Source organism: Phyllostomus hastatus, unplaced genomic scaffold, assembly GCF_019186645.2.
Source record: "Phyllostomus hastatus isolate PE091 unplaced genomic scaffold, TTU_PhHast_1.1 phas_contig_826, whole genome shotgun sequence".
NCBI lineage: Eukaryota > Metazoa > Chordata > Mammalia > Chiroptera > Phyllostomidae > Phyllostomus > Phyllostomus hastatus.
The window spans coordinates 104,171-119,674 of NW_025333966.1; the positions used below are offsets into that span (position 1 = coordinate 104,171).

Sequence of the window (15,504 nt, forward strand, 5' to 3'; positions counted from 1 at the left end):
TAACTCAGAATGGGAATTACATCCTGTGTTTCCCGTGAATGTGAACCCCTGTGGATGCATTTGGCCACATGTACACAGGGGCGACCCAAAAACAGAATCTATTTATCAAGACTGTTTTTATTCTCACAGCTTTAATCTTTGGTCACCCTCACATGCTCCCCCCTGGATAAGGGACACCAGTGGGGACGTCCCTCCACTGCCCTGAACACTCTCTGGACTCGGCGGCTCTGACACCTCTTAGAGCTTCTGCTATTTTGTTTCTCGTCTTACGTGTCATGTTTTACAGGTTGTTTCTTTCCCTTTGTGGACTCTTTTCATGTGGGAAAGAAAAACAGTCCCACTGGGTGAGATCGGGGGTATATGGAGGGTGGGGCACGTGGGATTTGGTCAAAAACTGCTGAACACAGCCCTGGCTGGCGTAGCTCAGTGGGTTGAGCTCGGGCTGCGAACCAAAGTATCGCAGGTTCCATTCCTAGTCAGGGCACATGCCTGGGTTGCAGGCCATGACCCCCAGCAACCGCACATTGATATTTCTCTCTCTCTATGTCCCTCCCTTCCATCTCTAAAAATAAATAAATAAAATCTAAAAAAAATAAACTATTAAAAAAAACTACTGAACACTCAGTGCAGGTGGGCAGGTGGGCTAATAAGTCACCTGTTGTGAAATGGGCCAGTGCTCTGGGAGAGTCGTCAAAAAAATTCAGTAAAGCCCAACACAGCCTCTCACAACAACGCCAGCTGGTCACTCCTAGATCTTTCTCTCCTAGTGGGGAAGCCTGGACTACAAGGGGCCCACCCTCCAGAAGGTAACTGCTGGTTTGTTTATTTTTTTTCTCGTTTTTGGTTGGGTCACTCCTTGTATACCAAATGCCCTGAAAAAGTTTTATCCATAGCACCAAAGATTACACTGGCAGGAATAGCTTTTAAAGAGAAACTGGCAATAATATAAAAATTGACATTTAATGCTGTTCATTATAGTAAAATCTGCAAGAGCACTGTGTATAAATTGCATCCAATTTTGTTATAATTATGAATATAAACGTGTTATAAAAACATAATTCCTTCCCTAGCTTGTGGGGGTTAGTGTACTGAGTGCAGGGTTGGGAACCAAAGGGTGGCTGGTTCGATTCCCACTTAGGGCACAATCTTGGGTTGTGGGCCAGGTCATCAGTAGAAGGCATATACCAGGCAACCACACACAGATGTCTTTCTCTCCCTCCTTCTCCCTCCCTTTCCCTCTCTCTAAATAGAAATAAAATAAATCTTAAAAAAAACAAAGAAACGTAATTTCTAGACACACCATGACACAACACGCAACGGTGAGAAGCCAAAAGCTCCCTCTCTCCGATCAGGAGGAAGACAGACGCCCACTCTCACCACCTCCCCGCCCCAGAGCACTGGGAGTCCGAGCAACAGCGGTCACGTGAGACAGAGACAAACAGCAAGCACATCAGAGGGAGGAGGAGCCTTCGCACCGCTCGCAGACGGCAGGACGCGGTACGTAGGGCCGTTTGAGGACCCACAAAGTCCCGTGAGAATGTGGAAATGAAGGCAGTGAGGTCGCAGGACACAACGTGGAAACGGGTGCACTTCCGTGCAGCAGTGACAGGTAACCAGAGGGAGGTGTCGTCAGCCCCTCCTGCGGTTGCGTCCAAAAGCAGAAACCACCCGGGAACAAGGTCAACCAGAGAGCGGACAGCCTGCACCCTGACGGCTCGAGGAACCGAGAAAGGAGACGAAGAGGGGACACGCGACGGGGGACACACTGAGCTCAGGGTCGGCAGGAGCAACTCTGTCACACCGTCCTCGCTGCCCAAAGCCAAGCCCAGACTCAGGCTGTCCTTGTTGAAACGCCGATGGCCTTCCTATGAGAAAGACAACCAGGAATCCTGAAGTGTATTTATTGTCCATGCCTTGCGGTTTATTCCTCAGTGAGGCAGACATCTGTGCTGGGGGGAGACTGCGGCCTTCCTACCTGGCCTGACCCCTGCTCGGATTTAAGTCCCCCCCCAAGTGCTCGGGACTGTGGGCTGGGTCGCTGCCCCAGTGGCGGGAGCGCGGGGTGGGAAGGTGGCAGAATCCCAGCCTCCTCCCAGACTGTGGGACACGCAGAGGTGCGGGTGAACCCTGTGCATTCCTCTCTCGGACAGTGGCTCTGAATCCCCGGGGGCCTCAGGGGGACCCTTTCACCACAGACTCCATGTCATCCTTGCAGACACGCGTCCTGCTCACCCTGCCGTCCTGTTCACCTGTGACACCTGCCCTTGGGGTGATTCCTAGGAGCCAGGTCGCTGCAGAGCGGGCTGTGGGAACCAAAGGGCCCCCAAGTTCACTGCGCCCACTCACCCTCCTGGCATTCAGCACAGGGCAGGCACGCAGTCTCTGGGTGTCGGTCGGTGGTGAAGGAGCCAGGCTGGCACGGGCTGTACTGGATGACAAGGTCCAGGTCACAGTCTCTGCTGATGTAGGACCGTGTGAAGGGGGACACACAGAGGGGAGGCTGTGAAGGGACCCCGACCTGGTCCCTGCGGCCTCTGCTTGAGGAGATGCCAGAGCACCTGGGGGTCTGTCCCCAGCTCACTACCAACCCTCAGGACGCACACGAGCCCAAGTCATCCAGAAACAGGTGTTCGCCCGTTCCCTCAAGAGTTGATTTTTATTAAATAAAGGCTTTTTAAAAAAGATTTTATTTATTTATTTTTAGAGACGGAAGGGAGGGAGAGACGGAGAAACATCAATGTGCAGTTTGCTGGGGGCCATGGCCTGCAACCTAGCCATGTGCCGGGACTGGGAATCGAACCCGCAATACCTGGTTCGCAGCCCGCGCTCAACCCACTGAGCTACGCAAGCCAGGGTAAATAAAGGCTTCTTAAAAGAAAATCCCTGCCCATCCCCGGAAAAGGCGACTTTGGTTTTGGTTTTAGCAACACCAGCAACCGTCCCCTAGGCGCGGGTCCCTGCTCCCGTCCCTGCACTTCCAGGGCCACGCCCTGGGCTGGGAGCCAGCGCTCCTCCCACCCGCAGCCCCGCCCCCACGCCCTGGAGTTGCAGCCACCGCTACTCCCCACCCCCACCCGCCTCTGGTCGGAAACAGCAAGTGTCAGTTTCACCCCACTTCCTGTACAGTCAGGCACTCCGCCCGCCAGGCTCCTCGGAGGCCCGGGGACAACGTGGGCAGTGTCCAGTCCTCCCAGAAAGTCGTAGATCCAGTTCGGGTCCCCCTCGCCGGCGTGACCTGCGCCAGGGCACGCACCCCACGGGCCAGTTCCTGAGCCGGCGTGTTACGAGCCGCGCACGAGGAAACTCGGCCTTGGGTTCCCCACCCCGGCCTCTCCCGCGGGGAATCTGGGGTCCCGCGGGAGGGGGAATCGGGGCCGCCCCTGAGCCGGGACAGTTCCCAACACGAGCCGCTCGGACCCAGGGCGCGGGGGCGGGGGGGAAGGCGGCAGGTCTCCCCGTCCCCCACCCGGGCCCGGCCGCCGTCCTGGCTCAGAGCTCGCACGCTGCCCGCCTGCGGCCTCGTTGCACGTCCCCGGCGACATCAGACCCGCTGAGGGGGTCCGCCAACCCCCCCCTCCCCCCGAGCGCCCCGACGGGGAGCGGCGGCAAAGTCGGGAGGGGGGAGCGCAGAGACGGAGCGAGCCCCGCTCGGGAGCAGCGGCGGAGCCGGCGCCGGAGTTTCACTCACGCCGCGGCGGGCGCGGGCCCCACACCCCGCGAAGGGCGGCGGGCCCCGCAGCCGGGTCTGGCGCGGACTGGCCGGACCAGGGGCCTCCCCTACGACCGCGCCACCAGGGGACGGCGCCTTTACGGACTCACTTCAGCTGCAGCTTCTGTTCATCCGCTCCCAGCGAGTCCCCGGGAGCCAGAAAACACAAATGCTGCAGACGCCTCAGCGTTCAGACGGCCGAGGGGCAGGTCGGCCCTGAGCCCAGGAGCCTGGGGCTCAGCGGAGAGGCATCGGGAAGGCTGCCTGACTGTTCCCCTTCGGGCGGCTCCGGATGGGGGAGGGGCCCCAGCGCCCAGACCCCGCCCCCAGCCCGGGCTGTCACTCCCTCTCCTCCAGGGGCTCCAACTCAGGGTGCTCCGCTGGTGAGCCCGCGGCACACGGGCTGGAATCCTCCCTCTTTTGGCTGCTTGATGCAGAGATAGATGACGATCGAAGGAAACAGGGAACAGAGAAAGCCCCCGACCCGCCAGGGCCGGCGTCTGCCCTCTGACAGCGGGAGAAACAGAAAGCGTCTCTGTCAGGTCAAAGCAGACCTGGTTTCCAGCAGCCACGGGGACCTAGTCCAGACAGACCGACCCCACGTGCGCTCGTGAAGGACGTGAAAGCCCTCGGTCGGGGCACTTGCACCCCCTGTCCACCGCAGCACCGCTCATGAGGGGGAGACAAGGACTCCCCTCCGTGAGATGCACCGACGGACCAACATGCGGCCCCCACCTGTGCGCACAGACACACGCACTAGAACCCGTCAGCACAGGAAGGAGGAACCCAGCCATCGGAGGACCGTGGACGCAAGGGGATGGGGGATCCCTGAGGCACTCAGACAGAGACACCCCCCAGGTGACCCCATGTCACCCAAACACCACCCAACGTCATGAGACGTCCCCTCTGACCCTCCAGGGGTTCTGTCATCTTCAGACCGAGCACGTGGGTCTTTGGGTCGTTGTGAGTTAGTTTCTGCGTCTGCTGTGATGTGAGGGTCCAACTCCTCCTGGGCCTGGGGACGTCCAGGGTCCCCAACACCATTCACTGAAAAGCTGTCCTTGTCACAGAGTGGTACGGGCTCAGGGACAGTTTGTTTAGAAATGTCCCCGAGTCCCTGAGCAGGAGAGTGAACACCACCACTCGTGTCTGTCTGCACCTACGTCTGCGTGTCCCTCGGCCACACAGCAAGGTGACGCCCTGGCAGGTCCCACTGTGACCCAGGGGCTCGGGACACCAGCCTAAACCAGAGAAGCCGGGCACACAGGCCACATGTCACTGGATTCTGTGTCTGTGACCCATTCTGAACAGGGGGTCCGTCCCAGAAACTAACTCGGGATTGCTGGGGGCTGAGGGGGAGGGGGCACACTGCTGGTCCCAGGGCTGATGGGAAGGAGCGGGAACGGCACTGCCCTCGTCAGACGGCTCCCCCGGGTCACAGGGTCTCCTCTCCTCAGACAGACCCCTTAACAACAGGACCCCCTCTCACCTGGACCAGATGGGCTGCACACCGTGTCCGCCATGGAGTTGCACTGCTGCAGGACCACTGTCCCCTCGGGACACCTGGGGGTGGGGGTGACACAGCTTCACTGTTCCTGCTTCCACGTCTCTCCAGTCCCTGACACTCCAGCCCCTGACACACTGTCAACAACAGAAAGTGTCTCCGTGGGTCACTTCCCCAGCCCAGTTTGGGGAGCATCGTGTGCTGTGATCACAGACCCCACGAGGATCCCGGGGTCAGAGGAAGCTTCCACCGTCACCCCAGAACCAGCCCTGGTCCCACCAGGAGGACAGTTGACCTGTTTCCCCCCATGGACGTCCATGGCCGTGTGTGGGCCTGGGAGCTGGAGGGGAGGGGTCCGTCCTGCTTTAACAAAGGCTGGGGACGCAGCAGCTCCCTCCTCACTGTTGCCAGCAGAGGGCGCACCGTCAGTGCAGCGCGTTTTGGGGTCATGGGCAGGTTCCCCCAAGCCCGGGGGAGCGACTCACACAATGAGAACCCCATGTGGGTGATCCCGGCAACCCCCCCCTCGCACTGCACGACAGGGCAGCACCTGTCCAGGACTCTCAGTCACTGGCCCTGTTTTTCCTCCACCTCTGGGCCCCCACCTTCCTTCTGGGGATCTCGGGGCTTATTCTCGGACCCCAAACTCCAGATCACAAAGGGAAAAACGCTGGAGACCCCTGCAGGTTCCACAGCGTGTGGGAACCGAAAGCCCGTCCAGCCTGTCCCTTTGCTGTGCTGTCACCGAATGCAGCCCAGGAGAGGCCGGACATGCAAGTCCTGGACCCCCAGACACCGTCGTTCCCCTGGGGTGAGGTGTCGGGCACGCGGTCAGCCACCTGGGTGATGGTGCCTGACCGAGGACACTGGTGTCATGACCCAGGACTCTGCACACAGACGGCCAGCAGTCGAGAGGACAGAATAAATGTTTCTGAAAGATCCAATGACCTGAAGGCACCTGTTCTCAGGAGGTGACGTCAGGACCCTCCAGCAAAGCAAAGGAGGGACCCAGACAGGGGGAGACAGTGGGTGGAGCCTAGGGGAGGGAGGAGGGGAGGCCCTGCCTGGGCTGCTGGGCACAGACTTGAACTGGGGACCTCAGCTGGGGACCAGGGAGGGACACAAGCACCAGGAATATAAGGAACACGAGGCTGAGGGGGAGCCCCACAGCCCCGTGACCCCGCCCACGGCACCCACACGTAGTCACCTACATGCCAAACCTCATGCAGAATTCCTCGTCCCCGGGGGCTTTGTAGAAACGGCCTGGTCGGCACTGGCACCTCGTGTTGCTGGTGGCAGTGCACTCGGCCGCCTCGTCTTGGTCTGCAGTTCAGGAAAGCCTGCGTCAGTCCTGGGGGACCCCCCCTGTCCTTGTGCACAGGGGCGCCTGTGCGGGGTTTGGGCTGGAGACCCTATGGCCCGGGACGGAGCTCAGCCCGCCACAGCGGGGACCCTGGGCTGGTCTGAGGGTTTGTGTAACCCTGCAGGCAACGCCTCTGCCACCTGGTCCCACACCTGTGTCCTTAGGACCAATGCCCGGATAGGGGCGCTGGTGCAGAAACAGGGTCACACGGACACAGTTTGAACCACAGTCTCAAATGCTGCCACCAGGGAGTTTGTTTTAAAAAATCCTAGCTTGCCTGACTATGTCTTCACCAATACCGTGTGTCCACCTCTGGGGCTACAAAAAATAAGTGTGTTTTCTGTGGCGTTCGCCACTCATAAAGCGTGTGTACGGAATCTGGGCCCACAGGAACACTGAGGTTTCAGGGGTTACAGGCAGTGGACCCCGGAGGGGAGGTCACCATCGTCTGACTCTGAGCGAGGGAAGAATCCAGCCTGCACCGTACCCGGGGCGTCGGGGCAGCGGGGCCCGTGGGGAGAGTCTCTACCTCGCTCTCTGCAGGTGAACCACAGGAGACATTTTCAAAGGAAAACGGGGTGACTGTCCTTCTGAGTGTGGACTGGTGTTGGGGGTCAGTGCTGGTTCCCCTGGGTGGGTGACACACCTCTGGTGTGTATAGGAAGTGCGTGTGGGAGGTGGTGTGCTGGGGTGAAACATGGTGACATCTGCAGGTGACTGGGAAGTGGTTCTCACCCCCTCGCACCCACGAAAACACACTTATGCACATGTGTGCACACAAATGCACTTGTGCACGCACAAACTCGTCCACACTTGCACACACATGCACAGATGATGAAACAGCACCAACTGTTAAAGGGTCGGTGGCCTCTGTTCTACCCTGTCCCGTCCCCACCAGGGTGGAAGGGGCTGGTGACACGCAGTACATCATCCCTGACTCCCTGAGGGGTGACGCTGACCCTGCTGCCTCTCCGTGTGTGTGTGCATGGGATTTCCCAGTTTCCGACATCGGACTGAGCACCTTCCCGTGTGAATACAATGACAGAATAGACACGGGGCTGAGAATGTGGAACCGGAGTGGCTCTCTGGGTCCTGTCACTTTCCTGCTGTCACACTACGTGGGGACCAACGTGGGAGCTGACGGACGTCTCCAGCCGCATCTCTGCGGGGCTGTGAGCTCCGCACTGCGGGACCGGGACGTCCCTCCTTCACCCGAAGGCCCGGCTTTCCCATCACGTGTCTCGGCTGCACCGTGAGGGTCCCTGTGGCCAAGTCCCGAGGCCCGATGTGACGGTCCGGCCATGGCAGGGTCAGGGGCTGGCAGGTCAAGGTCAGGCAAGGTGCCCAGGGGAGACTCACCCTGGGAGCAGGGGCCACACAGCAGGCAAGACTCCAGGCCGTTGGGGAACTCGGTGAACGTGCCTGGGTCACACTTGTCGCACTGTCCCCAGGTGTGGGGGCGGCTGCAGGGTTCACGGACACGCTCCCCTGTGCAGGAGGTGGGCGCTGCGGTCAGATCCCTCCAGGCTCGAGGGGCGTCCCTGCTGTGCGGCCTGCCCACCCCGTCCTGGGGGCAGCCCCGCCAGTGGGAACAGGGAAACACTTCTGTCTGCAGTTTCGGATCAAAGTGACCTCTGGACGTCACTCCTTCTTGGACATGAGGAAGCACAGACCTGCCCGGGATCCCACCTCGGCCTCCTGTCCCTGCCCTGCACCCGCCCCTCTGGAAGCTGTGCTGTGCGCTGCACAGGGACCCCAGCCCCCAACCGGCAGACACTGAGGACGCCGAGGACTAGCCTCTACTCCAGGGTCAGGCAAGGCATCAGGACCACGTCCCAGCGCTCCGCCTCCCAGCCAGGGCCACTATCAGGTGCCCTAGCAGATCCTGGAGCAAGACCTCTGCCTGGAGGCCCAGGCTAAGCCTCCTGCAATGCTCCCCCCAGTTCCCACCCACTGGGGTGTGCCCTTCAGGACCCAGGAGCACCTCACTGGGCCAGCAGGTTCCTGCAACCCCCACTGAGGGCAGATGGGGCTTCCTTCTAGAAGGTGTCCCCTGGGGCCACGTCCCACCTCTTGGGTGCTGCTAAAGAGCCTCCCCCCGTCACTGTCAGGAGAGGGCCCCTCCCCACACCCCGACACACGTGGACTCTGCGGTCCCACTAGGCAGACCCGTCCCGGACTCACCCGCAGGGCAGAGCAGGCAGCAGTGGCCTGGGGACCAGTACTCGTGGGGCCCGCAGCTGTCGGTGGGGCCGGGGTGCGCCGGGCTCCGCTAGGAAGTCCGGTGGGTAGGGGCGGTCCCCGTCAGCTGGAACAGAACAGGAGAGGTTCCCGGACTGCCCACCCGTCCTGTGCCCCATGCAGTGGAGGGTGGTTCTCTCAGCTCCGCCCACGGCTCAGCTCTGTGAATCCCTGTGTACCCTGCAAAAGGCAGGAGCTGTCCCCCCACCCCAGGCTGGGGCCAGGTCTCCTTCCCAGACCCTCTCCCTGCAGAGCTGGGGCCCCTCCCCGCACACGCCCCGGCCCTCGGAGAATCCACCCCTGGGCCCCCGCCCGGGCATCGCAGGCCATGAGCTCACTGGCCCCACACGTGGCGTCAGGAAAGGGGCCTCCTCCCCCTCCCGATCCCTGGGCTGGGGCGGGTGACAATGCCCAGGTTTCAGGAGCGAGAGGAGGTAGTGACAGTGACACAAACATCAGCAAGGACACGTCTGGGGGGCCCAGCACACAAGGGGACAGAGGGCATCTTCACGTAGGGTCCCCCCGGCCTTCCCTCCCTCTTACGCCTTCCCGTGTCAGCTATTGCTTTTCCTTCCAACCCAGTCTGACCTTCTCCCCCTTCGCAACAGGACTTCCCCGCACGTCTCTGCAGCCCTACAGTCGCTCCCTGTTGTCCAGGCCGCATCTTACCCCTAAACCCCGCTGGCTGCACAACGGGACACCTTACCCATTTAAACCTGTAATATACGCACACAGCCCAGCAGCACATGAAGCTGGAGCCACATGGCCCTGATACCACGTGAAAACAGGACGAGCCCCACGTGTTCAGGATCACGGGTCCCTGTCCCCCTGTGGCGACCATATAGCGGTTCCCAAAGGCAGCGGAGGTGACAACAGGCACTTACTCAGAGCAGCAGTCCCGAGCCTTTGAGCACCAGGGCCCGGTGTCATGGGAGACACTTTTTCCACAGACCAGTGTAGGTCAGGGGATGGTTCCAGATGATTCAAGCACGTTACATATTTACTGTGCACTTGATTTCTACTCGTACTGCACGGTGACACATAATGAAGTAACTCTACAAACTCACCATAGCGCAGAACCCTGGGGGCCCTGAGCTCCCCTCCCTGCCACTCACGGGGAGCATGCGCCCTATACCCCTCCTATACCCCCGGGCAGTTCACAGCCTGGCCCCCTCTCCTAGGAGGATCTACTGCGGAAGGTGACCCACCTGGCGGGAGACTTTGGTGCTCAGGCAGCACAGGGAGAGACGGGGTGGGGGCTGGAAGTGAGGGTGGAGCTTCGCTCCCTGGCCCGCAGCTCACCTCCTGCTGTGCAGCATGGGAGCCAACAGGCAGGGACAGCACTGGTCTGTGGCTGGGGGTTGGAGACCATGACACAGAGGACACTGAACGCTGTGACCTGGAGCCCACTGAGCCGTCACCTGGGTGTCATGCGCCCCCCACCCGCTCCCAGGTGGTCTCACGATCCTAGCACGTCGGGTCCAGCTGGTGGGAAGTGAGAAGGGTCCGCACAGCATTTACTCCGGGTTCCGACTCCTGCTGCGCCCACCGTGATTTGAACTCAGCTCATCCTGAAACCTCTCACAACCATCTCGGGTCTCAGGTTGGGGGCCCAACAGTCTTGCCCACGGCTCTTCCGCCTGCCGGGGTTCCACGAGCACCAAAGCCGTACTACGGGGCAACTCCCAGGCAGTCTTTTCCAGGAATATGGAAAATATTTTCTGTTTGCCTTTCCCCTGGTGGGGGGAGGAGTATGAGATGACAGAATTGGTGTGTTTTCACCCTTAGGAATTCTAGAGCATTCTATCCTTGGTTCTCCCTGGGGGATCATCCTAAGATTCTGTTCCTTTGCACAGGGAACCAGGGCGTCCCCTGGAGTCACCCAAGTTGGATATTCTCATCCCCCCCCAGTGCCCGCTGCAGTCAGTCCACGGGGGAGGGGAGCTGCAGCGTGACCCCGACCCGAGTTCAGAGAGGGCTTCTTCAGGGCCCACCGAAACGCTAGTGGTCCCCCGCATCCTCGGGTTTGCAAACCGCCTCTGGTCCTCACCCTGGACCAGGCCTAGTGAGAGAGTATTCATTCTGACAGCGAGGCTGGTTTTGGAAAAACCCCTAAGTCCTGGACTGGACTCCTGGTCACTGCACTGGGGGACACCATTGTGCACAGTCCGCAGAGCCGCCCACCTGGGACTCTGAGGGGTGCCGCTGGGCCTGGAAAGGACCAGGTGGAAGACCAGGATCACAACTCACTCTCACCCACCTGCCCAGAAACTCCCTCGTGGTGGGCCAGGCTCTGGATGGCCTGAGCCCTCCACGTGGTGGGCTTCCTCTCTGACTCTTCCTCACTCCCGGTGTGCACTTCAGGGTGGAGCACACTGTGGCTGTGGCGTTTGTGTCCAGGAGTAGGGGGCCAGGAACCAGGGAGAAAGCAAGGTGCGGCCAGGGAGGTTGCAAGAACCAAAGAGGGAGAAGCCTGCAGGGCAGGGGAGGCACGTGGGGCTGCAGGGAAGGGCAGAGTGTGGGCACAGGCAGCGCAGCACTCAGAGGGGAGCATCGCATCCAGGTTGGGAGGAGGGGCGGCCTGGCCGAGCACCCCCCCCCCCGCTGCTACTCTGTCCAGCCCTGGGAGGCCACTGAGGAGCCCCACTGGGGAGCTTCAGGCTGGGGAGGCCCTGGGACTTGTCTGTCGCCCACCCATTCCTGGCGCTTATCCTCCCCAGAGGGACAGCCGAGTTAGCCGAACTCGGCCTGCGAGAATGCCCCACCCTGAGGTGCTCTGGATCCTGGTGTGCTGGTTGTCCCGGATGCTTGGGTTTCCGTCCCGACCCCAGAGATCAGAGGTTGTGCATGCCCAAGATCAGCGACCCACCCCTCCCCTCAGCCTCGGTCAAAACTGCCCCTCAGCCTCCGTGAAAACTAGACCACAGCCTTTGTGCACACTGCCCCTCAGCCTCTCTGAAAAGTGCCCATCAAACTCTCTGAAAACTACCCATCAGCCTCCGTGCAAACTACACATCAACCTCCCTGAAAACTGCACCATGGTCTCCCTGAAAACTACCCCTAAGTGTCCCTGAAAACTGCCCCACAGCCTCTGTGAAGACTGTTTCTCAGCGTCTTGAAAAACGCCTTTCAGCCTCTCAAAAACTGGTCCTTGGCCTCCCTGAATCCTGCCCCATAGCCTCTGTGAAATCTGCCCCTCAGCCTCCCTGAAAACTACCTCTCCACCTCTCTCAAAACCGCCCCGCAGCTTCTCTTGAAACTGCCCCTCAGCCTCCATGAAAACCACACCTCAGCCTCTGTGAATAATGCCCCACAGCCTCTACAAAACCTGCCCTACAGCCTCTCTGTAAACTGCCCCCTAATTGTCTGCAAACTACACCTCAGCTTCTGTGAAAACTGCCCCTCAGCCTCTCAAAAAATGCCCCTCAGTTTCTGTGAAAACTACACATCAGCCTCCGGGAAAACTGCACGATACTGTCTCTGAAAACTACAACGCAGGCTCTGTGAAAACTGCCCCACAGCGTCTACAAAACCTGCCCTGCAGCCTCTCTGTAAACTGCCCCCTAACTGTCTGCAAACTACACCTCAGCCTGTGAAAACTGGCCCTCAGCCTCCCTTAAAACTGCCCCTCAGGGTCCCTGAAACCTGCCCCTCTGACCCCTTGCAAACTGCTCCTCAGCCTTCCTGAAAACTGCCCCTCGGCCTCCCTGAGCACTGGACCTAGGCCTCCCTAAATAGTTCCCATGACTCCTCTAATAATTGGCCCTCAGCCTGGGTGAAAAGTGACGAATACCGTGGCTGAAAACCTCCCCTTAGCCCAGCTGATGTCCTTCTATTAGCCTCCGTGATAACTACCCTCAGCCTCCCTAAATAGTGCCCGATGGCCTCTCTAAAAACGGAACCTCAGCCTTGCTGAAAACTGACCCTATCCTCCATGAAATCCTCCCCGCAGCCTCCGTGAAATCTGCTCCTCAGCCTCCCTGGAGACTGCCCCTAAGACTCCCTGAAAACTGCCCCTCAGCGTCCCTGAAACGGGCCCTCAGCCTTGCTAAAAACATCCCCTCAACCTCAGTGATAACTGCCCCTGAGCCTCCCTGGAGCTCGAGGAGAGCGGCTGCATCCCGCCATTGGCAACTCCTTCCAGGTCTGTCCACACAAACCAATCTGACTAACTCTTTCCCGGAAGGGCGGGGGGCGGGGGTGAGGGGGGCGTTCCCAGACATCCTGGGCGGCGGTAACCAGGCTGCTGGTGTTTAGAGTCGCTCTGGTCCCAAAGCGTGTGTGCAGGGCAGTCTCCCTGTGGGGGCCTGGCGCTGCATGTGTTTCACGTATACGATGTGACAGGTTTGCACACGTGTGTTCTCCCGTGGTACTGCCACCACAGGGCGTCATAAACATACCCGGGATCTCTGAATGTTACCCTCTGCTTTCCCCTTTTCTTAGCGTAAAAAAGCTTTACATGAAATCTACCTTAACAACATTTTTTTAAAAGATTTTTATTTTTAGAGAGAGGGGCAGAGAGGGAGAAATAGAAACATCCATGTGTGGCTGCCTCTCGGGCACCCCCTACTGGGGACCTGGTCCTCAACCCAGGCATGTGCCCTGACTGGGAATCCAACCAGCAAACCGTGGGTTCCCAGGCTGGCACTCAGTCCACTGAGCCACACCAGCCAGGGCCTAGCGACATTTGACGCGCACAATACCACGTTGTTAACTACAGGTACTACCTCCTAGGTCGCCCCGAGTCTCTTCATGCTGCACTCTACACACTCTGGACAGGGGGGCGTACTCCACTGAGGAGCCGGAGGTGGCAGCCGTGTCAGTAAAGATGGAAGGGTCACGGCCCAGCTGGTTCTACAGGCACATCGGGCCACCGCCCTCTGCTCGGGCACCTGCGGGCTGTGTCCTGGGAAAGGACAGTGTCTGGGAGATGCCCCAAGGTCAAGGGTTCAGACAGGAAAGCCTGTCACTCATTCAGAACTCCTGGGTCCCGCCCCAGGCCTCATGGTGTAAAACAGGGCGCCTCTCACCAAGGCTCCGAAAAGCTCAAGTTCTGAAGCCACAAAAATGAATGAAAGACCACAACAACGTGGTTCACGGTGAAAATTAATCAAGAACACGCTTCACTGGAGGCATGACAGGAACCCAGCTGCCCTTTTCCACCCGGACAGCCTGTCCCGGGCCCACCATCAATGAGGCGTTTCCACCCCCCGCCGCTGGGACCCAGCCCACCCTGCCTGCTCCCCAATCCGGCTGTGAACTCTGGCTATGGGTGGGGACGGCGCTGGCATCCAGCCACCCGTCGTTGATGTGCTGGGTGCCCTGACGGTGGGTGCTGGTGTGGCTGAGCAGCCTGTCACCTGGGTGACTCCCTGGTCACTGAGCCCCCACCTGGAGGCCCAGCACGCCCTCGGGAGCAGGGGGACCACAGGGGCCGAAGGCATTGCACAGCTTGAACTAGGGGTGCTGGGGGCTAAGGCTGTCTCAGAGGAGCTGGCCTTTCACTTCCACCAGCCAGGGGACACACCCACGTGCAGTGTTTGTCCTGAGGGAAGGTTGCCCCAGACTGTCATGAATCTGTGGGTCCCGGGGAACCAGCCGGTGGACTCCCCCGTCTACCCCAATGATGCCAGGGACTCGGTGGGCAGGGCCGCCAGGGCTGCTCACCCAACCCTCCCGGCCAATAAAGGGGTCCTGACGCCCAAATGCGCGGTTTGCCCGCCAAGAAGAACGCCGTCATAAAATCCCGGTCCTTTCATGTGAGCCGTGTCCCCCCTGTTTCCACAGCCCCATTTTCCTAAGTAACAACCTCAGGCACCCTCCACCCATTCCCGGATGACACCCGGCCAGGCGGAGGACTAAGTACCCCTCGTGCTGGGCCTGTCCCCGAGGTCCAGCTGGGGCAGCAGGGCGAGGCCCGGATGGGGCCACATGGGACCATCACGGGTAGAGGCGCAAGAGGACACGGGCACAGCCCAAGGGGTGACTGAGGCTGGGCAGGCGATGGTCTAGCGGGGAAGGGCCTCAATCCCAAAAGGATGTCCTGAGCTCAGGCCCAGTCTGCTGGGGACAGGTCTCCCCTACGCCTCCTAGGCGGGCGTCTCCCCCGAGTCTCCGGCCACACAGGGCCTGGAAGCCAGCCAACCAAGACCCCGGAGGAATCAGGCCCAGCAGGACGGGGATGACCCCTGTCTGACCCAGGGGCCAGCCCCTCCGGCTGGGGTCACCCCTCGAATGCCCTGTTGTGAGCACTCACCCTGCTCCTGGGAGCAACCCGCCGTCCTTGTAATCCTGGACCCCAAACCACAGGGACTCATTCCCAGAATCTGGTGCGCTTGGTGGGACTGAAAGTCCTGCCCCACCCCGCCGCGACCCTGGTTTGCCTAGGGAACAGGTCCGGTCGCTAGGCAACCGCCACAGGCTTCAACACCAGGGTCCCCCGGCATGCTGGGAGTTGTGGTGTACAGGTGGACGTGGCCGGCGCACTGGAGCATTGTCCCTGGGATCACGCAGGGTGCTGGGAAGGACAGTCCCTCCATGATGTCCCGCACAGGATGAGGGGCAGAGGTCGAAGTCCCTCTGCGGAGACGCAGGCCTCAGGGACAGGTCATCTCGTGCATGGCTGTTGAAGTCAGCATGACCCCCGTGGTGTGGGGACAACCCCCAGCCAGACGGTCAGAGATCCGC

The 15,504-nt window shown here is 60.3% G+C and overlaps 1 protein-coding gene across 2 annotated transcripts in view; it reads right to left on the reverse strand.

Moving 5' to 3' along the window:
• Positions 1 to 15,504, reverse strand: part of LOC123826620 (butyrophilin subfamily 3 member A2-like) — a 97,653-nt gene that overhangs the window by 68,557 nt on the left and 13,592 nt on the right. The window lies entirely within an intron of this gene.